At 39.5% G+C, this 24345-nt stretch overlaps 1 long non-coding RNA gene and 1 pseudogene across 1 annotated transcript in view; one reads left to right on the forward strand and one right to left on the reverse strand.

Annotated features, from left to right (window-relative positions):
• The window catches only part of LOC105730615 (uncharacterized), a 267850-nt gene extending 261068 nt beyond the window's left edge, over positions 1–6782 (forward strand). The window contains exon 4 of the long non-coding RNA XR_010341457.1: positions 6447–6782. This is a non-coding gene — a long non-coding RNA (uncharacterized LOC105730615). The remainder of the gene's footprint in view (positions 1–6446) is intronic.
• Positions 6783–22500: 15718 nt separating this feature from the next.
• LOC105730586 (tissue alpha-L-fucosidase-like) lies at positions 22501–23543 on the reverse strand (annotated as a pseudogene).
• Between the last annotated feature and the right edge of the window lie 802 nt (positions 23544–24345).

Raw genomic sequence — 24345 nt, forward strand, 5'->3', positions numbered from 1 at the left:
GAAATAAGTAGAGGTGAAATGGAGCCACACGGACACTGAATTATCTCGGGAGCCAACTTCCATGCAAATAATTAGAAACTGCCCTGATTATTAGTAGAGTGGAGAGGACGCTGCCTCAAACACCTTAGGTCACATTTTAACTTACTATTTAAAACTGGCACATAATGTTGTCCTGCTGCTTAAAATCACAGCGAAGAACACTGGATGCGATGAAATTTGAGGAAGGAGTTTGTTCACATGGTTTGGGAAGCAGCACAATATTGGAGATGACGGTTGTCTGGAATTTAGTCACTGTCCCAAGAGACTCACTGTGTACCATTTTATTATAAAACTGCTTTAACCTTTTATTAGTTTTCTCAACTGTAAAATGTGGATAGTATTGCCTAACCTCGTCTCATTGTTTGTGTAAAACAAGAGAGAAGACCCTATATAAAAATACCTGGAAGAGTGTAAGACAGGAAAGGGAAATGCAAATGCCTAAATGAGCCAAATGGCTGCATAGAGGACGCTGAGGGATTTTGCAAACTGGTGAGACATGCCCTCTAAAAGGTCTCCTCATCTCTAACCCATTGTTCCCTTGCAGGAATGGAAGACTTGTATTACAGGCAGTTCTTCCCATTTTAAAGTAATATTGAAAACAGCTTTTGTTTTCTGATAAGTAATCTATTTTAAAATGCAGCAATGAAAACAAAAGTTTCTAAAACTCTGTTCATACAGATTGCATCCTATTCATAGATTATTAGTCCTCTCCCCAATGGGTCATACAGTATAAGGGTAATTGGAAATTTTATTAGTTGATAATAACAATAATTGCTAACATTTATAGAATTATAGAATAGAATATTAACTGTGTGCTAGGTTCTTATTTTTACTATGGAAATGAGGGTTTTTTCATTAGCTTTATTGAGGTATAATTGACATAAAAATTGTATATATTGAAGGTATACAACATGATAATTGGAGAGGTACTTTTCTAAACGTTATATAACGTAGTCCCAGGAAGCCCACGAGAAGGTATTATTATAATCTCCATTTCACACATGTGGAAACTGAATGAGATTACCCCTGGTTAAAATTACATGAATTTTATGGAAGCCTTAATTTCTAAAAAATTTATAGAAATCTTAATTTTAAAAAAATCTGGCAGAGGATGTGATGTAGAAGACCCCGACCCTCAACTTTTTTAAAACCAAACCTTTCACTATGATCATTCCAAGGAAGTATTTTCTCAAAGCATGGTTAATTATGGATCTTTCCTAATCTGTAAACAAGTACAGAGAAGTGATTGCTTATATCTTATTTTAAACCCACTCCATTCTAGTCTATCATAGGAAACCAAGGTGATTATACTGGTTTAAAAATTGGTTCTCTGTTTCCTTATTTTAAAATATGTTGTTGGAGGCCAGGCACAGTGGCTTATGCCTGTAATCCCAGCACTTTGGGAGGTGGGCTGATCACCTGAGGTCAGGAGTTCAAGACCAGCCTGACCAACATGGAGAAACCCTATCTCTACGAAAAATACAAAATTAGCCGGGTGTGGTGGTGCATGCCTGTAACCCCAGCTACTCGGGAGGCTGAGGCAGGAGAATTGCTTGAACCTAAGAGACAGAAATTGCGATGAGCTGAGATCACACCATTGCACTCCAACCTGGGCAACAAGAGTGAAACTCTGTCTCTCTCTCTATATATATATGTTGTTTGTTTGCCTGTATGTTGATCAAAAGAAGCAAGCTACCTGTTACTGTCTAAGTTGATTGATCTCTGAGGATTTTCTAGCTACACTTGGGCCTCTACAAAGGAAATTTCCATCGTTAAACTGGTGTAAATGCATCTGAGTAAATCCTTAGAAAGACAAGGGAAAATCATGGAGTGGCAAGGGCTGAATGCAGTGGAGGAGGCCTCTTCACCTTTGTGTTTCATGCCAGTTCCATTCTAACTGGGACAGAAACTCAGCTGAGGACTTAAAGGGCTGCTCATTTGTAATCATAACTTGTATGCAATGCATTTACAAGGCTAACTGACATACTCAGAACAGCACTGTGAAGTATATGTTACTTTCCCCTTTACAAAAGGAAGTGGAGGCTCAGAGAGATTTGGGTCTTGCCCATGGTACCAGAAATGAAGCCGCCGTTTTACCAGTTACCAACTCAGGTTTTCAGATTCTAGCTTCCCGTGTTCTCTCCCTATGTTTAGCTATAGCTAAAACATTATTTCTCCCTAGTTTGATTCAAATAAAAACATGTAAAAGAGAAAAAAAGGTACAGAGAATTTGCCAACATTTCCTCTCGTACATTTACTTTTCTTTAGCTTACCTTGACCCATGGAGTTAGTTAACTAAATAAAATGAACAATTCATTTTTATTTAACTGAACAAAGCAGGGAGTGACCAGGGAAGGTAATTTCTTAGCCTGACCTAGAGCTAACCATGAAGTGGGAAAGGTGAGCTGCCCAATGTCAATCCTAGATCAAGTACAAATTCAAGAGTCCAGAGGAAAAACAATAATATTTCATCTTCTTGTTATTGCACATTAAAGACTCTGCTAGAGACCTTTCATTCTGGAAAATAATATCTAGAGGGGATCTTCAAGTTTCAGAATGATATTTCCAAGGAGATCTAGAAATAAAGAGATAGGTTCCCCACAAGAGAGAAAAAAAACCTCGATTTCTCTATTAGTAGATGAAATGGTAAGGTGAATATTTGAAAGATGACTAAAACATAACTTCATTTTCCCTTTCCCCTGTCCCTTTAGCAGGTCTTTGCCAGTTCCTTTGCTTATTAGTGTGACTGCCAGAGAGTAGACAGAGCAACCGTTAAAAAGCAATGTTCTTATGGAACAGTTAGAACACAATGATCATCTGCAGTGATTACTAGAAAAGCGCTAACAATGAAAGACATTTCTGATTGCCTAAACGCCTTAAACACACAGGATTGGCATTAGTATTATTTGCCAATCCAAGTTTATATTCCTACTCCTCCTAAACTCTCATTTCCCACATTTCTGCTTTCCCTGCCCAGACATTTCCAGCACTCTCTCTCAGAATGAAGATGAAGGGCTTCCAAGTGATGGCAAGCAGTTAAAAATACCAGAAGGAGCTGGCAAACGAAAGTTATAGTTAAGGGTAGTAAGAAATGGAATCTTACCAAGGGTCAGTGTGTGGGACTCGGATGATTCCGGTGCACGTGAATGACTAACTTGGGCACAAGAGAAAATAAAATGGGCAGCCCAGATGCCAAGGAGCCTCACGCCAGCTCCCTGTCCATGACTTGGGGCCTGTGTCCCTTGTCTTCCCGTCATGGCCTGAGTGTTTCCCCAAGAAGCCAGGGAATTAGAACAGGATGTGTGTAACCCTGCAGGGAATTCTAAACAAAAGCAAAACAAGAAAAGAAACTTCCCTTTATGTGCCCTTCACTAAAGGAGCATTCATTCTGAGAAGTAGAGTTCTCTTCAAATGGCGTTTCCTTGGCCTGTGAGAGGGAACTAGTCAGTGATTCTCAGAAGCAACCACAAAAGAAGAGTCTTGGAATTATAACAGTTTATTGCTACCCTTCACACTAATCATGAAAAAGGAAGCGGTAACCATTAGAAAATTCCCAAGAACAGGTTATGCTGGGACAGAGTGGAGAACAGTACTTATATTTAAAAAGTGAGCAACATTCATCCACTCCACATCCCCCAAAGCAGCCTACAGAGTCTGGGGATCCTAAGCCTTTTTATCACATTCAATTGTGTACGTATTCATAGGGCTTTGGAATGTACCTACCACTATGCTAGGAGTTTCTTTTAGTGATCATTGAGAGAAGGCTTTTTCATTAAGCAAAGACATCACATTTGGGAATGAAGTTAGCAGAGTCAGGAGAGATTTTCTTAAGGAGGGTCTTACGTGTTGGCCCTTGATTCAAGACAGGAGAACTGTCCTGTGCACATTCCAGAAGTGGGTATCCCAGAGGTGAGGACATTTAAGGCACCTCAGTTATCGAATAAGTACGGGCTATTAGACAACTTGCAGTCCCCTGTAGGCTCAAACGTGATGCTCTGTGGGGAACTAGACCCAATTAAATTGGGGACTGCCTTGCAGTTACCAACTTCCATGCAACTTCTGATGGATTTGGAATGAAGAGTAGAGGCAGGCCTAGAGCAAAATAAGCTGAGTCGGGGAAGGGAAAAATAGACTCAGAATGTAAAAACAGGGTTCTTTGATGGGCTGAAGAACTGACACATGGAAAATGTAATGCATTATTGACAAACACGTATGCTGGCTGCAAAAATAATTAACACAAGCAGAAAAGAAATAGGAATGAAATGGAGCAGAAAGACTTTGAAAGATTGTGAAGTGGCCGCTGAAATTGCCAAGCTAATGTCAGAGAGATGATTAAAATTTTCCAATAGAACAGGTGAATAGGTACTTAGGAGAGTGTGGTGTAAACCAAGAGAAAGTGGATCATTATATGAATCTGCACTGAGGTACTAATCAGCATTTTATGTGCAACTTTGCGGTGCACATTTTAGCAGATGGAGGAAGCTCTTAAAAGCTGATAGCTAAACCGAGTCTGACTGCCTTTCTGTTTCATAATAACCATCCCTGGAATGGGTACTTGTTCCTATGAGCACTGCAGAATCAGTTCCCAGAATACAATTCCAGAAATATTAATACGTTCATGAAGTAAAAATATCTGCAAAACTCTAGGATCAAGGGAGAGGAAGAAGAAGGAAGGTAAAGCTTACATCTTCCTAAACAGAAGTACCTGGATGAACAGGCTGTAAGAGTTCTCAGTAATCAGAACTCAAAGTAAAGATCAAGGAGCAAAAAGGAGAAAGTCTTCTGCAGGCCAAGCTGTATATATGCAGGCATGCACACACACATTCTTGTAGAAGCTGTATTGCTGCAATAACAAAAACAATTAGATGGTGGATTGTGGGTATGTTAAAAGAGAATAATTTTTCATGATCAGAATGACTTTTTTGCTCATTCAACAGAAAAAGACTCTTATTTTTTATTTGTTGGCAAAGCCAAATTAGAAAAAATATATATCTTTACGACCATAGGAGACAAATGAGTGATACCAAATATCACTAAAAATGCTATTAATCTACAGTGATATAAAATTACCATCTCAGCACAAAGAAAGCCTATATAATCTGAATTTCTCTGGCATCATAAAAACGAATGAGAAGCGAAATTGAGAGTAAGTATGCTTTTGAGATGCTGTTAAGAGTTACATGCATTGTTAACAAATGTGGCTAGACAGACTGGTGATTTACCTTGAGTAACAAATTTATAGAGATACAGAAAATTTCCAAAAGGGACCAACTTATTACCCTTCGCTTTGGTTGATGACACCTTCGAGGGTGTTATTCGCCTTTCTTGGATATTAAAGTGTGGCTGATTAGCCATTGACTTTATGGATTATTTCCCCGATTTTATTTGCTCATTTTCTGCATATAGCAGAAGCCAAAAATAGCTTGAGGTGGGGTGAGGGTGTGGCAAGGAAGAGGATACAGGTCAGGAGTTTCTTCATGTGCCAGAGGAGCCTAAGTGACATCACTGGGTGACCAGTGAGGAACACAAAGGAGTTTGGCTTCATCACTATGGGGCCTTCCTCAAATCTGAACAAGCCCCGCTCTCTGTTAATCTTCTATTATCTTGAACAGTCTAGGGGAGTGGAATGTCAGCCTAATTCCAGGATATTTTCACAAGACCCTGTAAGAGCTGGACAAGGGCGATGGCCAGTTCAATAACTAAGAGGAAGTACAGGGCAATATCTGACAGGAAGTAGAGGGCAGTATTTAACAGGAAGTAGAGGGCAGTATCTGACAGGAAGTACAGGGCAGTTTCTGACAGGAAGTAGAGGGTAGTATCTGACAGGAAGTAGAGGGTAGTGGCATTGGGCTGTTGAGGGGTGGGAGGACAAGGACGATATGGAGGAGGAAGGTTAAAAAGATGTGCAAAGGAGGGAAATGAATGTTTTCACATCTTCTCCCATGTTTAAAAAATAAAGAAAAAGAAACAAAAAGGAACTTCACTACCACTACCAACAACAACACTTAGGGGAAATTTAGAAAGGAACATGTCGATTTTCAATTTGTCTCAAAGTTGGTGAGGGAACAGTATATGAAGGTGACAAAATTCATGGGGATGCTACCAGTAACATCTGAAGTTTGCTGCTAGCCAGGGAAAATATGCAAGGAGTGGTAGCAATGGCATTTTTCTTTTTGTCAGCTGCCTTCTATGAAGATCTTAACATTTATATAATACTAATGCAAGACATCCCTGTGAGATTAGCAGGGGATCTTATTTAGAATCCCATTTTCCTGAGGATTACAGCCTCCTTCCCAGGGGAACATAAGTAGAACAAGGTGAATCTAGAACTAGAATTGAAGTCCCATTCCAGTCGATTGTTCTTTCCATGAAATTGAACCAAGCACCTTTTCATAACATCCCTCTAGGCAGAAACTCCAGCTATGAGAACATGTGGATACTGGGCATGGCCTTTTATGTAACAGCAGAAGTTCCAAGATTGGCCCCCAGGATAGTTCCAGGTCTGTGGGACCTAAAGCTTAAATTTGTGGGTCACTCTTTAAGAAAAAGAATTTTAAAAGGTGAGTTAAAAAGTAATTATGAATGGGAGAATTTATTTCAAAAAGAAATTGCATCAAATCAGAAATTTTTTAAAACTCAGTGCTATATTTTGATTTATCTGACTCTCCATTTGATACTCAGTGTTGGAGGTAGGACCTAATGAGAGGTGTTTGGGTCACAGGGTGGCTCTCTTATGAATGGCTTGGTGCAATCTTTGCAGTAATGAGTTAGTACTTGGTCTATATTAGTTTTCCTAAGAGCTGCTTATTTAAGAGTCTGGTACCTCCTCCCTTTCTCTCTCATGCTTCTTCCTTCACCATGTGATCTCTGCACAAACTTGTTTCTCTTTGTCTTCCACCACGAGTGAGAGCAGCCTAAAGTTCTCACCAGAAGCAGATGCTGGTGTCATGCTTCTTGTATAACCTGCAGAACCATGAGCCAAACAAACATTTTTCTTTAATTACCCAGTCTCTACTATTCCTTCATAGCAATACAAATGAACTAAGACACTGAAAATTATCACAAAATTTTAAAAAATCAGTAACATTATGTTTTTGGTAATTAAGTGCCTAACTACAGTTCTATAATGCTTGTTTCCCTTCATCTTTGCCTTTATACTTTTTGATTGTCCCTTTATATGATGACAATTTTGGGATTTTTCTAGAGAAAAAAACATAATTACATAATTCAGTCTTTCCTCTACTGTGGTTGATCAAAATGTGGTCATTATTGGTATCAAAAAGTGACTTTTCACTTCAGCCTTTTATTGGCAATGCCAAATCTATAAATTCCTCAGCAGTTTTTGCCTGAGTCAACCTTCTAATCTGGCCAGTCAGCCCCTCACTCCACCTCCCTGTCCCCAGTTACAGATTCACACTGACCCCTTCCTCACCAGGTCTGACCTGAGGTAAGAGGACCAGGAAGTCTGGGTGCTCTAGGTCAAAGCAGTAATGAGGCCTATGTCAAAGTAGTAATGAGCAGTGCCTGGTTCAGATTCCTATTACTAAAGATACGAATGGGTCAGGATGCTCATGGCAGGCCCATCAGAAGAAGTTGTCTTAGGTGTAGGCAGAGGGAGAGAATTTTCTGAGCCCACCAGGCCAGCCAGCAGCCCCAGGCCCATGACAGACAAGGGCAGTGATGCCCCCAGGCTGAGTTAACACCCTTTGTCTTCTTGCTGGGGTGGCTGCTTTCTCCTGCAGATGACATCTGAGCCTTGAAAAGGACCTCGAATTTTAATTTTCTCCATCTATGCCCTGTGTCTGCATCTAATTGGGCATCAGCAAATTATGAAATAGAAGGTTTACTTTCCAGAACGCCTTTTCTCCTTGGAGCATTTTCTGTTCTTGGAGCATAACTACAGAGGAAATTCACAGACAGGGAGTTTACATAATAAGTTTGAAGCTCAAAAGTGCTTTTTAAATCTATCAACAATAAACTATCAAATTTTGATCAATCCTGTTAGGGGAAAGACTGAATTATCTTTCTAGGCTCTCTGTAACAAATATTACAAAATTATCATATGAAGAGTCAACCAAAGAGTATGTAGTCAAAAAGTGTTGGAAACAAACCCCAGCCCCAGTACCCAGAGGAGATTTCCCAAGCCCCCACCCCCATCCTGTAGGACTTGCTCTTGGCTTCCTGGTAGAGCTCATTAAACAACAGCTCCCTTTGATTAAATGCCTGGGAGCTACTTAAGATGCCCCACACCTTGGGTGATTGAATTTAGATCAGAAATTTTTAAAACAAAATTATTAAGACTTTAAAAATTTAGGTATAACTGTGGAATTAAATGGAGCCAGTAGGGACAATATTATGATATTGGAGAATTTCTCCTCAATTAAGCCAAGAGATAGACATACCCATAACATTTATGCCTAAAGCCAATACCAAGTCTGAGTTTACCAGGTGTTGATCATTTATCAGGTGTATGACCTGTGACAAATTTCTTAGCATTTTTATTAGTCCTAGTCTCATCAGTTAGAAAGGGGAATGATGCTATGGTCATACTTAGCTTGCAAGGTATGAAAGCACCTATTACAGTGCCCTATATATTGTGCTTAATGAATGTGATTTCTTCCTATGGTTTTACAATATGAGTTCTTGAATTTTATAGATAGTTTTCTATGGCGGCTTTCATCTTTACTAAATAGTCCATTTATGTAACTTGAGCTCCTGCTGAAACCCAAGAGACCTCATTGTTTTTAAGTTCTTACTAATTTCTGACTTTTGCTTTATCTCTTTCACCTGAAGACCAAAACCTGAACTTTTGCTTCTACACTATAGTACCTCTGTGTGACATTGATACTAATCCTTGGAACAAATTAGCTGACAAGGTAAGATCATTTCTTTACATAGATTTTGATGCTCATCTTCCTAGAAAGACTGACTACATCTCTCAAAGGGCAAGTCTGAGGCATCATGATACATAATACCTTTTATCCTGCTCAGATTTCTCTGGGCTGCACATATTTCTAATTTTAGGAGTCGCTGCAAGCAATTAGGAGTCTTGCACTCACATATTCAGTGGTCTGTGCCAAAGCTGTCCATGTCTGATAGGGTGATGTGTACTCAGTTATTTTAAATTCTTTCCTTTGAAATGAATGCTTTACTGTTTCCACATTTTCTGATATTCTGAAATATACTTTTCCAGACCTCTTCCTAAAGCATGTCGATTTTAAGGTCTGCACCAGAGCTCTGTTCTGCTCTTAGCTGTTGAATATATCTGGCTTACTTTAAAAAAATTGTGTTTGCTCATAGAGGGGCAGAGAACTGGGGAGGAGAAGGTAGGTAAGGTAGGATTCTGATTCCAAATGAGCTGAATAATAGGTATCTGAGATAGTTGTTTTCAAAGGTGAAAAGAGATGGCTAGAAATCAATGGGCAGGCATATTGGAATGTAAAAGTGATCAACATGAACACAGGCCATATCCTCAATGCTCTCTGAATGCAAAAGGAAAGAGAACTACTATGCCATGGCTTCCTTAGGATTGATGTGTGTTTCCAAACTTAGAGGACAAAGGGCAATGCTTGCAGGGACTTTAACTTTAAAAAAAAAATAGGTTTGTGGCATTAGCATAGCACGTTGAGTTCTTTGGAGTCAAGGTGCTGGCTAAATTTCTCCTGCTAATAAATGCTTTTATCACAAAGTACACCCAATTCCACTATCTGTGTGATACATACCAAGTTTCTTTGGTTTGTAGCAAGACCATTTTACATTAAAGTTGTTCAAAAAATCACTGATCCATTACTAAGATGCATCTTCATAAGAAATAAATTCTTGACCTGCATAGAAGTATATGGATGGTTAAAAGTAACTTGGAAATTGGAGTTACTGAAATAATTTAATCTAATCCAGTCTTTTTACAGATGGGAGAGCTGAGGCCCAAGTTACTTGTGGGACTCAGTCAAAGAAAGCTAGCATTCTTTGACCAGAATTAACATGTGTGTCCTGATATCTACTCAAAGTCAAAATATGACATGATTATATTTGTACACCAGTTACAGAAATGAACTAGAAGTGATATAGATTAGATATCCCTTCCAAATCTCATGTTGAAATGTAATACTTAGTGTTGGAGGTGGGGCCTGGTGAGAGGTGTTTGGGTCATAGAGGCAAATCCCTTATGGCTTGGTGTTCTCCTTGCAATAGTGAGTACTTGCAAGATCTGGTTGTTTAAGTGTGTAGCACCTCTCCCCACCTCACTCTCTCTTGCTCCCACTCTGCCATGAGAGACGCCTGCTCCCACTTCACCTTCTGCCATGAGTAAAACTCCTTGAGGCCTCCCCAGAAGCCAAGCAGATGCCAGTGCCTTGCTTCCTGTACAGCCTGCAGAACTGTGAGTCAATTAAACTTCTTTTCTTTATAAATTATCCAGGCTCAGGTATTTCTTTATGGCAACACAAGAATGGCCTAATACAAGGGAGAACTTGAGGACATCTATATAAACAAAGTGAAAACATTTACATTTTCTTTATATTTTATTATGTTAATAAAAATAAAATAAGAGCATTAGAGATGGTTATTGAATATTGAATGTGTGTAAAAGCTCAAAATAAAATCTTTTCCAAGAATTTTAATGAGAAAGTTGAGCTTGCTTCTATGCACATAACTATTTTATACCAAGTTTTATGTTTGAAATGGCTACAAGCAAGTCCTGATCAAGTCTTTTTAATGATCTCTTCAAATTCTTGATAGTCACCATTGATGAGAAATTTTGTTCACATAGTAGGTGATAAAAAATTTAAAACCATTTTTTACAGCCATTCAAAAATTTACAACAGTTGAAATTATCTTTAAAGAATCTGAGCTCTTTCTTTTTATTTTCTTTGACCTATGTAAATGTTAAAATTTCCTTTGGTAATGAGAATGGATTTCAAATTCAGTCAAATTTTTTCATTCCAAGTATTTCAATAGAAAAGCACTTGAACATGCAGAATGTGCTCGCGGTGCTGGAGCTCTTGCCCTGCTGTTTGTATGGACTCCATTGAAAGGGCACCACTACTGCAAGTACAGGTGTAAGTATCCAGCATTTATGAAGAAACAGATGCAGGGCAGCCCTTAAACTCTACCTTGCTGGATTCTCACCTGTCCTCCCTATCTCTCATCTCCCACACTCAATTCAGACTTGGACCTCATAGCAAGCTCCTCAGGCCCCTGAAACAAGAGGTCTCTAGCATCTCTGCAGATCTCTTGCCCACAGCGGGCAGCAGCGTGCCCTGAAGCAGACTGCTGAGACAGACAATGAGGAGCACTTTCTTGGCAGCACTCAGTGTGTTGCAGACAAGCTTGTGGTATTTGCCACCTGCAGGGACTATGGGACATGCTGTCAGAACCCCCTCAGACTGCTTTCAAAGAGTCCTGGACTGGTGACCAGCTCAGGACCTCAGTTACCTCAGGCCTCCTGGGCCAGGGGTTCATTAGATCATGACATATCTGTAACCACGGCATGGCACAAAAATTAGGAAGCCCAGAGAACACAGATGTCTGGCCCAGGTCCGTAAGTGACAGCCCAGACTAGAAGGGATTGTCTACCACTCAGTCTGCGTTCCTTCCCCTTTCCATAGTTCATCTCATTTGTAATTCGACCAACATACCATCCTCAAGGATAGAAGTATGTCTCCTGAATTCTACCAGCAGACCAGTAAATGTGGTAGTTTTACTTCTCGTGTATAATAAGTAGTAGTCCTAGAAATTAACGTAATTGTATCCATTTGAAATTTATTTTATAAATAAATTAAAAATAGTAAATCCTTTTACATCTATTGTGAGATCACAGAGATACTGTTGCCCTCTTCCCTAAAATGTTCAGAATCAGTGAGACTTGTACCACTGGCCACTTTTCATCTGTCACCATGGATGGAAAAATAAAAAGAAGCAATTTTTTTAATCATCTTTTTCCCCCAAACTCCATTCATTATCTGACTTTGCATATGCTTCATCCATTTTAATTCCCCTGGGCTGAGCAGTTTATGTTTTAAAGAGCTACAGACTAGACTGAAAATGCCCTTCTTTCATCTTTCTTTTATAAAAGAAAAACATTTTTTTTCCTGTGCCTGGGAAGAAGTGCTGAGTGGACAACCCTGGTGGCTTCTGTTTATACTATGAGCAACTGAGACACAAATCAGTGCCAGAGTTCTTCTGATTTCTGCCTGGAATGATATTATCCTGCAGGGACCCACTCTGGGAATCCAAAGGGTGATATATCCCTTTCTATCATAGGTATGTGCCTAAGAGGGCAATTTTAGCCCGTCTGTTGCTGCCAGATACTGTGAATAGTGAGAGGGTGGAGGAGTGGCACCATGTCACCACACTTTCATCATAACTCATCACTAACACACATTTATTGAATTCCTACTATGTACAAAGCCATGTGTTAATACTACGTACTAAGCCTATGTGCTAAATCCAACCTAGGATAGAAGAAATAATAATAAACATTTGTTGAACATTTCCTATATTCTGGGCACTAAATCAAATATGTTGCATGCATCATCTAATTAAGCTTCACCATGATCCAATGAAGACTGTGTTATTATTCTAATTTTCACATAAGCATATTATTATTCCCAAGATTATGATGCTTCTATGTAAAGATTCTCCCTAATTATTTTATCTAATGCAAATATCTTTTTCTCCATTTTAGCTCCTTGTTTGTTTTCTTGATGACACTTCTCATATTAAAAAATAATTTTTTTCATTTGTTGGATTTTTTTTTTGCTGTCTCTCTTCCTAATATGTTATACTCTAAGGTTAGAGATTCTGTGTCTTTTGTTTCACTGCCTAGCAGGGTACCTGGACACATTGTAGGATCTTAATAAGTGTTAGTTGTGTGAATGAATAAATAGGTGAGTGAATGAATGAAACTGATACAAAGAAGTTAAGTACTTTGTCCAGGGTCACAGAGTTAGTGAGTGACAGAGTTGGGATTCAATGTCCATGAGCTTATGCACATAGCTGTTTTCCTAAATATAAGATAACCCTGTTTGGGATTTGAGATGTAGACACAGAAACCAATATAGAGAATTCAGGGATTCTGCATCCCAGAGAAAATCACTTTTTCAGGTATACTGTGGAACTGCATTCTATTTTAGCTCCCCAGCCGAAAATACAACAGGATTCCTGATAGATATACTGACCCACTGACGACATTACCCTTTCCTGCTCATCTTTTGATTTTCTCCTCCACTTCTCTTTGCCACTCAGGGACACTGGATTTTGCGGATGCTCCTTGGACACACTGGAATGTACCTTGGGTAGCCCATGGATCATTTTTCCCAGTGTGAAGCATGGGAGGAGCTGGAAAATAAGCTCATGAGCTGGTTGAGCCAGCACAACAAGCTGGAGCCAGGTAGGCCTATTCATGATCCAAACTACATTTGTTATCTGACTTTACTCCCAGAAACCACATAGCCAGAAGTCAGTTTTTCCCATTGATATTGGACCAACTGGAAGAATAGAAAGATTAAATTGGTGAAAGGATTGGCTTTGTCATATGGAGCTTTTCTCTCATCTTTGGCTGAGAAGAGAGAATAAAACATAGTGCTCAAGGCTTCAATCGGAGTAGGCATTCAACTAATATTTATTGCATGAATAAATGAATGAATGACTGGAGAATAAATGTTTCCCTTCATGAATAGTTCGTCTTTCCCTTAACTTGTTTAAGTTCCTTCTGTGAGAATTTTTAATGAGAAACTTTGAATCACAATGTTGTAAATATCACTGTTGTTCTCTTACATAGACCAATTATTACATTAAAATTGTAATATTTTTTACCCCTCTTTCTTGGGGAAGACTTCTCAGGGACAGTGAGACTTTTTTCAGACAACCAGCTGCTTTGGGATTCATAAAACTACTGATATTTTAAACTCTACAGATGATACCAAAATGTTTTTTTAAAAAATTAAAAAGAGTAACAGATGGAATTTATTATCTCATCTTGGGAGGAGGGGCAGTGCAGCAAAGTCTCCTTCTGCATGAGTTAGATCAAGAAATTTCCTGAGTTGTGAGTGGATGTGACTCACTTTTTATACCAAGGCCATGGAATATTAAGGGACCTTTTCCATCTCTGTCTTCCTGAAATGGTATCATCTCTATATCACTGATGATAAATTTATCATGTTTTCTGTTAAATATCATATTATCTGGGGAAGAAAAGAGGCACTGGTGTTATCAGTGGTTAGAAAAGAACATGTGTATATCTCATAAAGTTTTTACATCTTTAATTGGGATTTTTCTTTTCTTTTCTCTCTCTCCACCCCCTTCTTTTCTTTCTTTCTTCTTCCTTTCTCTCTCTCTCTCAATATATATCTATATCTCTTGAGCAATTACATGTCTTTGGTAACTCTCACTAATATAAATTGGCAACATTATTATGAGCCTGTGAGTTTTCATCCTGAAGTGATGCAGTGGAATTTTCACTGAGGCAATATCTCGGTGATAGTCTCCTTCCAGTAGGGCTGGGTCGTCTGTTAGGCTAAATGTGCAATTGAAGAGAGACCCCACCCCCATTCTCCAGAATCATCAAGAAAGTTCTGTGGGTATTGACAGCAGGAATTGAGCCAGCTACAGTTGACTTTCAACACATGCATAAAGCAACTAGGATGTCTCTGTGGCCTCATCAGCACGTGCATTCAAATGAGCTCCCATTAGCATCATTATCCGAAATTTCCTTCTCTTGTCCCACCCTGCTCAAGCGTCCCTGACAAGGCCTCCCAGTGTATTCCTGGGAGTCCCCAAGGAGTGTCTTATCTCACATGTCTGCCCGTCAGGTCCTCAAGCAGCCTCACACCTTCCTTTCCTGGATCCTCCACTCATGCCAGGCTGGAAGGAACCTCACTATAGCACCAGCTGGTGGTGCCTATGGTGAGAACAAAGTGTTTGTAACACTGGTGACATCTCCCTAACCCACTAATCTTTAAGGAGCCAGAGCTGAATGGATGCATCAGAGAAGTAGGGGAGAATGGTCCTCACCCTAGTTCTGTGCCATACTTTGATATGCACAAGAGTGGCCATGTTGGGGTCCTGTGCATATCACAAGCTCCTTCAAACTCTGGCCCTTGCTGTTCTCCCTGCCAGGTGATAACCCAGTCCAGGGGATGAGTTGCAGATGGAGGTTAGATCGTGGCTTCAATTCTCCATGTCTGTGCCCCCATCTCAAAACTATGCAAAACAAACAAATGAAAACAAAGAAACCGCTACCACCACCACCAACACACTCTCCTTGCTCCAAAAACAAGACCTCTTGTGGATATCAGATTATACAAAGTTGTACACAGAATAGTCATACTCTATGCTGTTCTACAAGCAGCCAAATTCTGACCCTCCATCTGTGCTCAGCAGAACCTCATGCTACTGTGCATGAAGGTTGTGCTCTACACCATAGCCCCCACTTCCCATGCTCTGCACAGCTCTGATAGAGACTCTGCCATTCTACTTACTCACTGTGCCTTATAAGCACAATGCAAAGAGCATTCCTTACCTCCTTCACTTGTTTATTCAGCAGTTCTTCTGATATCAGCCACAGCTACAGTAATGTTGTTCATCAAACCACACTCAAACTCCATGGCTTAACAGAGCAGTCATCTATTCTACCTCATATATTTGGGTTTGGCTGATCCAGGCTCAGTTCAGCTGGACTTGATTTCAAGCTACAGATTGGGGCCAGATGTGCTCTTTATGTCTTCTTTGCCCTCTTTGGACCACCAGGCTAGCCAGGACATTCCTTCTCATGGCAGAAGCAGAATAAGGCCAGCCCAACTGCACATGCACATTTCCAGTCTCTGCTTATATCAAGTCTACTAGTATTCCATAGAACCAAGCAAGTCACAGGGCCAAACCCCACATCAGTGGGGCAGATAGGTACCTCTGAACCTCCACAGAGGGGCGGGAATTGGGGAAGGTGGGCAGGGAATGAATATTTGCTAAATGATAATCTCATCTACCACAATGCTCAAGCCCTAACTTAAATGGTCAGTAAACTAGTCATTGGATGTAGTCAAGAAAATACCAAAGGAGCTGTTTTTGCCTGAAGCATGATGCTCTAACAAGTTTATGTGGAAGCATACATCCATGTCTTATATTGTGGGACCATGTGCAAAAATATTTCACATGAAAGCATTATCACTTGCCTTCTTTGTCAGGTCCCAGCTGATTGTTTGAAACAGTCATGACTTAACCCAGTGAGGGATCTCTGGTTTCCAGAATCAATTCTTCCTTGTCTTTTAAGAAATTATTCCTGCTTTCTCTGCCTTGTTTTTTATGATGTTTGAATTGCCTGAACTTCCTCTTTCACTATTGCCCCATTTCCAAATCTCCTGTGTTCAGACTTTCCTGCTTGTCCCAAAATGTTTCTGAAGAAGTCTGTAATAGCTTTCCAAATTCACAAAAAGGAAAAAACAGAGGTCCTTTTCTATCACTCTTCTTCCAGCTCAAATTATGTGTGTGTTTGTTAATGTCTATGTGTATGGGTATATTTAAGTGTTTGTATCTGTAGAGAGAATATGTGTATGTGTGTAATGTAATTATTACTCTTATTGCTGGTGATGGAGCAGAGGTTAAACAAACAAAAACAGCAAAGACATATACAGTGCTCACCCCTTCCTGCAGGTGAGGAGAATTGCAGCACTATATTTGGGACCCTTCTTGCTTCTATTGTTCTGCGTTCTCTTTGATCTGAAATAGTAACATAGAAACTTTCTTGCACAGGGACAAAGATATCCCTTTTAGCCACATGTTTAATTCTTCAATGTCAATATTGGCAGAAAACATAAGCACAGCATGACATTGCCTTGGAGCTGTTGATTAATCCCATTCAGAAGCTTCCCTAAGTTTTTTTTTTTTTTTTTTATCTTCAGCTCATCATTAGTCTGGTAATGGTGTGTGTGCCTCTTTCTGTGAGTATATTACCGTATTGCCCCAAAGCCTAATAAGGACGACAGCGAGGCTTTATTCTAGATTAAGTTGTACAGACTTCCTCATTCCCATCCAGTTCCATGGGAGGAATGACTTAACTCAGCTTCCTTGGGAAACAGAGACCAGCCATAGATGCCTCAGAAGAGTAATGATGGCACTGATGTAATCTCTAACCTAGATATGCCAGGGATGTTTGTCACCTGTTTAAGAAGCTAAAATGTCACTATGGAGTCTGCAGTTCTTTGATAACCATTTTATCGACAAAGCAAAGGAGGTACGTGAACACGTGAAATGACAAATAGGAGACACGATGAGCCAGGGGAGCCCTGGATGCCCTCCAGGAGTCTCTATACCTCAGGGCTCTGAGGTCCTCTCCCAGGGCTGGGCACCAGGAGTCTCTCATTGTGCTCACCCCTTCCCTGCTCCACACTGGCTTTGAGATGAGAGTGAGTAGAATTGAGAAAATATCAGAAAAGTTGCTCCATGAGAGAAAGGCAAACCATTTTCAGTCTCCTAATCACTCTTCTCCCTTTCTTGAGGTTTAAACCAACTTTAATCACAAAGCCATGAGGTCACTGGTGTTTCCACCCATTTGCTACAATGTGGGATGAAACACTTTCATTTTTGTGTCTGTTTATATGATCACTTATGTAGCCTGTAGACTTTCAGAGAGATGAAATATTGGTTTCCTTCAAATATTCTATTGGGCTTTATTCTATTTTATTTTCATCTCCAAAAATATAAAGTCTGAGTGTCTTAGCTTGGGATCACTAAGTACCAAGAAATTAGCTGAGTGAAGTGGCTCATAGAACTTGGGACAATTATAGCTTCTTGTAAAGCCAAAAAGAACTTCTGAGCCATGATCATTCAGTAAATCTCAGGCTAAATAAAAATTTCATTAAGTTGTGTAAAATCTTTTTGCTGGATAAGAAGTAAAAAATAACTTACAAACCATTTGAAAAACCTAAAGGTCAATCAGGCTTCTCTGAGCAATGGCTTTATCAGGCTTCTGCCTCTTACTGGAAGTCAAAGCATCAAATGTCCATTGATTCTTGAGCCCTCTTGATTCCCCACCCAGAGCTGAGCCCAAACATCTCACAGTCTGCCTGTTTCCAATTCCTCTGTGCCAGCATATCTGTTAATGTCCCAAGCGGCTTCCTTTACAGCCGCGTGATCATCTGTGTATTATTAACTAACCGCAAATTAAAGTCATTACTTGGTGCTTAATTTTATGTAACATTTCTTTGTAATGTGTATAAAAGAAATTTGTTTTTAACAGGAGTTTTGTAAATAGCATGTGCCATGATTAATTAGAGAATATGAGTCTGCTGATTTGAAATTAAATTCAGTGCGACCATTTTCTTCAGAAATAATTTCTGAAATAACATTTCAGGGTGTATGAATCTTTAAAAGAAAAGAAAAAGTAAGCTTCTTGCATTGATTGTCCTAACGCCCCGTCTTGGTTAGACTTTACCTGCTAGAGAACTCGCTTTTATTTTTCCCAAATCTATAGGCACTGTAAGGAACAGTGACATTCGAAGGGCTACTATAAACCCTTTTTGGAACAAGGCAGAGTGTAAATGAATAAACTAACAAATGAGCAAATCCTCAAATACTTGGAGGTCAATTATGTTTCAGTACAGCTTGCTCTCCTCCAACTACTGTGCTTTTTCTCTTCCTCTTACACCTCAAGTGCATTCCTGCCTCCAGGTCTTTGCACTTGTTCCTTCTGCCTGGACATCAGTCCCCCTGGGACTGTGGCTTGCACCTTAGTCAGGGACTTTTCTGATTATCCTAGCTAAGGAAGTTCCCTGCCCCACCTCATCACATCACAGCATTTAATGTTTTATTAATCACTCTGTGGTATTACCTGGCTTTGTGGTGGTTTGTTTCTTTTCCTCTGTCTCTTCCTATGAAATGTAAGCTCCTCAAGAGCAAAACCTTGTCTGCCTTGTCCTCCCTGTATCTCTAACACCAAGAACAATGTCTGGCACATTAGTGGGTGCTTAATTAATCCCTGCGAAATCAACGAATGGATTGCATTGCTCTCACAAGCCAATAATTAACCATGCTCCTAATGGAGAGAAAGCATAATCAGCTTTCAAGGTTTTCTTGAAGGAGCAGAAAGAGAAATGCAGTATTTGTTGCCTAGCCGTGAGATACCTTGCAAGGAAATGAAGAATTAAAATATGAAAAAAATAGATGATGGGAAAAGCAGGAAGTAAATGTTGTAACTAATTGCTTACTTTGTGCGAACACCAGATGCTCCCTGAGAAGTGAAGCCTTCAATCAGTTGGCACGTCCTGCCTTTATGAGCCCAGCGACCAGTTGAATGGTTCCTATTAAAATGACTTGGCCAAGCCACTGTCTTTGCTGATAATAAATTAAAAGATCTGAAGAATCTTTCAACCTTCATGTATTTAAAGCCGAATTCTTAGGGTTGATATGGTGTTTCTGAGCAAGAATTAGATGAGAGTGCTGCTGTGATATCACAAAGAGTTTCTGACCAAGAGAATAAAAAGTAAGAGGTATAAATTGACATGCTGTGCATTACTACATTTTAGTTTTGTCTTCAAAATATACCAAAGTATTTCTTTTTCCCCAGAGTGTCATGCCTTTTAAAGCTCTTCTGTAATAATTCTTTTACATTAAGTATAAATTGAATGGATGGGACCTTGCCTACCACTATTCATAAGATTTTAGCCTGGGTCCAGTGGCTCATGCTTATAATCCCAGCACTTTGGGAGGTGGAGGCAGGGCATCTCTTGAGGTCAGGAGTTCTCGAGACCAGCCTGAGCAATATAGCAAAACCCCATCTCTACTAAAAATTTTGAAATTATACAGGTATGGTGACCTGTGCCTGTGGTCTCAGCTACTCTGGAGGCTGAGGCAGGAAGACTGCATGAGCCCAGAAATTCGAGGTTACAGTGAACTATGATCACACCACTTGTCTCCAGCCTAGGTGACACAGTGAGACTCTCTCAAACAAACTACAACAACAACAAATGAATATATTTTCCAATTGTGAGTAGAGTCTTGAAAATGTTTATTTTCTGATTTTTCTGTGTATTTAGGGTGAACAGAAATTTAGGTGGAGTAGCTCAATGTGCAATGAGTTGCAATTGCCACATGTTCAGTTCCATCTCTGCCATTTACTAACTGTATAAACTTGGGCAAGTTGCTTAAATCCCTCTGATTCCCTCTGAATCTCAGTTTTCTTATCTGCAAAATGGGCTTAAGATAACTCTCGTGGATCAAATGTCAAGCATTTGTTTTCATGTAATCACAAGTGACAATTCTGTTACTTTTTACTTCCGGATTTTAAGGTGTAATCTAGAGAGTCATCTCCAATCCAGGTTATAGCTTAATTCACCCAGGGTTTTTTCCCTCTAATATTTTAGATGTTTTATCTTTTACACATAAATTTCTCATCCACTTAGAAGTTGTCCTGTTATATAGTCCAAGGAGTAGCTTCAATTTTATCTCTTTGCTTACAGCTGTCCAGCTACCCTAACATCACTTATTACAAGTTCCATCTTTTACTTACTAATTAGATGCTACTTTTATCATATATTATTCATATGCAACTAGATATACCTTTGAATTCTCTATTTTTTCCATTCTTCTGCTTATTCATTCATTAACACCAAACTATTTTAACTTTAGAGGTTTATTATATGTTTTAATATAACACCATTGCTCTTCTTTTCAGGCATTTTCTAGCTATTCTTGAATGTTTATTCTTCCACACACTATATAATGAATTTGTCTAGCTCTAGAAAAAAAAACGTGATGAGATTTTCACAGGGATTGCATTAAATATTTAAATAAGCATAGAAATAACTAAGGTATTTATGATATTGAGTTTTCTTTGTGAATATCATTTACCCTTCCAATGGTTTACGTCTAATTTTGTACATTTATGAGTGTTTAATAATTTTTCTAATATTGATTTTGAACATTTCTTGTTAAGTTTACACTGAGATATTTCATTTTGTTTTTAGCTATTAGACATGTGGTCTTTTATTCCATTGTATCTTCTAACTGGCTTTGTTTGCATCTATTGATTCAGGAATCATGCTGTTATGGTAGTACTGGTATTCGTATTCTGAAGCTGTTGTGTGTGTAGTGTGGGGTAAAGCGAAAATATGTATATACTGGTATCATTGAAAACTGGGATTTCTAGCTTGGGAGAGAGTAGATACAGCTGTAAGATCAATGAGGTAAAATGCTGTAGTTCTGAAAATAAATCTGAGGTAGCAATACTTATTCATAATGTATTTTATGGTTTAAAAGGTTTAAAAGCGCACATTTTCTAGTTCTGTCCACTGGAAAGACCTAGAAACAATGGCCAACCTATTACTACTAACAATGAGCACCTCCAGAATCCTGATTGCATCTCTAAATACTATTTTCCACCAACAAGAACCCACCTCTTGGAAAGATGGCTGATTCCAGATCTGAGACAGGAAGTTTATTAAATAAGTCTGGAATATATTGTCATGCTAGGTATCAAGGATGCTATGAAAGAGTTCTGTCGAAAGAGGATCTGTCCAAAGAGGATCCAACTGGCCAAAGAGGGGATACTTTGAGCTTCAGTGGAATGATGAATGAAATGAATTCAATGGAAACATATCAAGTATATTTAAATGTAAGTTCAGAATGATATCAAAAATCTAAACTCATTAATCATCTTTAAAGAACGCTAGAGAATTAATTCATTGTGCTAAAAAAAAAAACTGGTCTCAAAGTAATCAAATAATCAAGGGTTTCTCTTTATAGAATTTTTCCAGCTAATAAATGAACGAGGATGGATAAAATTGAGATATCACCATGTTGCAACCTTCTAATGAATTAATGGCTCTGGATAGTGTTCACTAATGGTTGCTAAGCACCAAAGAGAGACACTTAGACATTACATACCTCCTAACAGAAGTGCAGAACACTACATATGCATTATTCTTGACCAAAAAAAAAAATGGATCTGAATCTGGTCAAGCTTCTAAATCCAACTACCAGTTTACAGCTTACAATGACAGAGAAACATGTTAAACATCACAGGGATGCCATCAGTAAACTCCAAACTGTGGGAAATTCCAAGACAGACAGTTTCTTTGACAATAACTTAAAAAAACAAATTACAAGGGGGAGGTGGGAGATATGGTTGAGAAACTCATAAATTTTTTGGCATGCAAACATTTATTTGATTGTATTTTAAAGGCAGAGAAGAATCATATTCATTTTCTTAATAATATCATGAACAGACTGGATTGCAGAGCTGGAAACTTTTGAATGGTTGACCACTAGCAGCCCAGCAAGCTTTTTCCTTCCCTTCCAGGCCCTCCTGCACTTTAACAAGGAGGAGGCAGGGTGTTGGTGACAACTGATGCTAAATAAATAGTGTGTGGTTGTGCTTGCCATGCCCTTTCCACCTCCTTCACAAGCCACAGTGCGACTTGGCTTATTCTTTATCTAATGTCTCTGAGTCAACAAGTGGGTTATCAGACACAGATTATAGAGGAAAGCTTCTGTTATAGATAATTTTCAAAGTTAAGAATGGATGAACTTGGAGCTTAAGTGCTCCATTCAGTCCCTCCTTTTCCTGACCAGAGAGAGGTTTGCTAGCAAGAGAGCTCAGATGCTTGGTCCATTGAGGCATCAGTGTAATATATTCAGTTCCTTTGATTTAAAAAGTACTGGAAAAACCATCTCTGGGTGGAGAAGAAAAGTGAGTTTATTACAATGATGGTACTATAAAAGGCAAATCAAAGCAGTAAACAGCAGGCAATGCCCCTTTCCTCTTGAACTCCAATAATCAGTCCATTCCTGTCAGTTTTACAGGCCAAGCAAACTCAACTGGGAGAGCAGAGGATGATAACTGGGGCAGAGAAATAAGAAGGCCTTTATCAAGACCTGTGGACCACTTTGGATCTTCTTGTTTCCCGGCACTGTGTGCTTTGTAGTCCAGGTGATTATGGGGGATTTGAGGTTTAAGAATCAATTTTCTGGCCAGTGCAGTAAAATGGCATAAACAGCTGATCCTATAGAGGTATACCATGCAGATGTCATGTTCTTTTCCAATGGTTTAGAGGCATAGATAGCCTCTCCACTGATGCTCAGCTACTTCCCAACAGCAAGAAGCCTTTCTTGGAAGATGGGAACAGTCAGATCATCTTTAGTTGGTCCAATGTTGAGAAGATAGTTGCCTCTTAAACTTGATATCTGAAGCAGTTCCAAAACCGTTTCAGATTCACTTGCAAAGTCAGACATTGCCATGTTGCAGCCATTGCCCCAGAATTTCTTGTCAGTGGTGGTGCACATCTCTCACTTGTGGTCTTGCAACTTCCCTGGCTTAAGTTTCTCTTGACAGTTGTAGTAGTCTCCATGGTGACAGGAGCATTTCAGACCCCATTGGTCATTTAATCCCACCTCTTCCTTGATAGAGCTATGATTGTAGAGCCAAGTTCTAATAAGAATCAGGATATTCTCACTCTATTAGATCAAATCATATCAGACTTGTGCCTGTTAACAAGATCATGTAGCCCTGGCATTGTTTTGCATTGCCAAAATGCTATGTTTTGAAGCCATTTTTTAAGTCAAGTAGCTAGAGTGGATGGAACCATTCTAAGAAGTGATAGAGTTTATGGTGTATGTTTCTCTTCCAGACAGTTGTTTCCAACTCACCAACCAAACTGGTGGGGCCCCACATCCTTAAAATTCAAGTTCTAAGACATGAGACTCAGCCAGTTTGTGATGCTTTGTGTCAGGATTACGTACTTGGTCTCCAAAGCCTGGAAGAGATTGGCTCACTTGTCTGTTCAGATGGAAGAAGCCCACTGTGAACTGAAGCCAGGTGGGTAATGGTGGTACATGAAGCACTGGTGGTGAGTCTGTCTTCACATTTCCAGAGTCACCAGCACCAAGAACACTCCCCAGTGCACAATATGCCCCAGTGCACAAACACCCTGAACTTAACCTCATCAAACCAGTGTGGCAACAGCCAGGAGTCTAGCCTTGGCCAGTCCATGGTGTACCTGCCTGGAGCCCAAAGCACCCATATGGTGGCTCCATGCACCAGAATAGCAGTGGCAGCAGCACGGGGGCCACTGCCAGCAACCTCATCTAGTGAGCTCTGAAAGCCTGCAAAATAACAGAGATGCTTAATTAAACCTAATGAATGAATCTTGTTTGAATCTCAGTCAAGCAAACAAACTTATGTTTGTCATGCTTTAAGGAAAGCAGCACTAGCATGTTCATGGAAGCAGATGGAATCTGTTGTGGAAATCAAAGAATTAAAAGAAGTGGGGAGGGTGAAGGTGCAGGCCAAGTGAGCTGGTGGTGGTACTTGTGGTG

This window comes from Aotus nancymaae, unplaced genomic scaffold, assembly GCF_030222135.1.
Source record: "Aotus nancymaae isolate 86718 unplaced genomic scaffold, 86718_ANA_hifiasm-v0.15.2.pri h1tg000008l, whole genome shotgun sequence".
NCBI lineage: Eukaryota > Metazoa > Chordata > Mammalia > Primates > Aotidae > Aotus > Aotus nancymaae.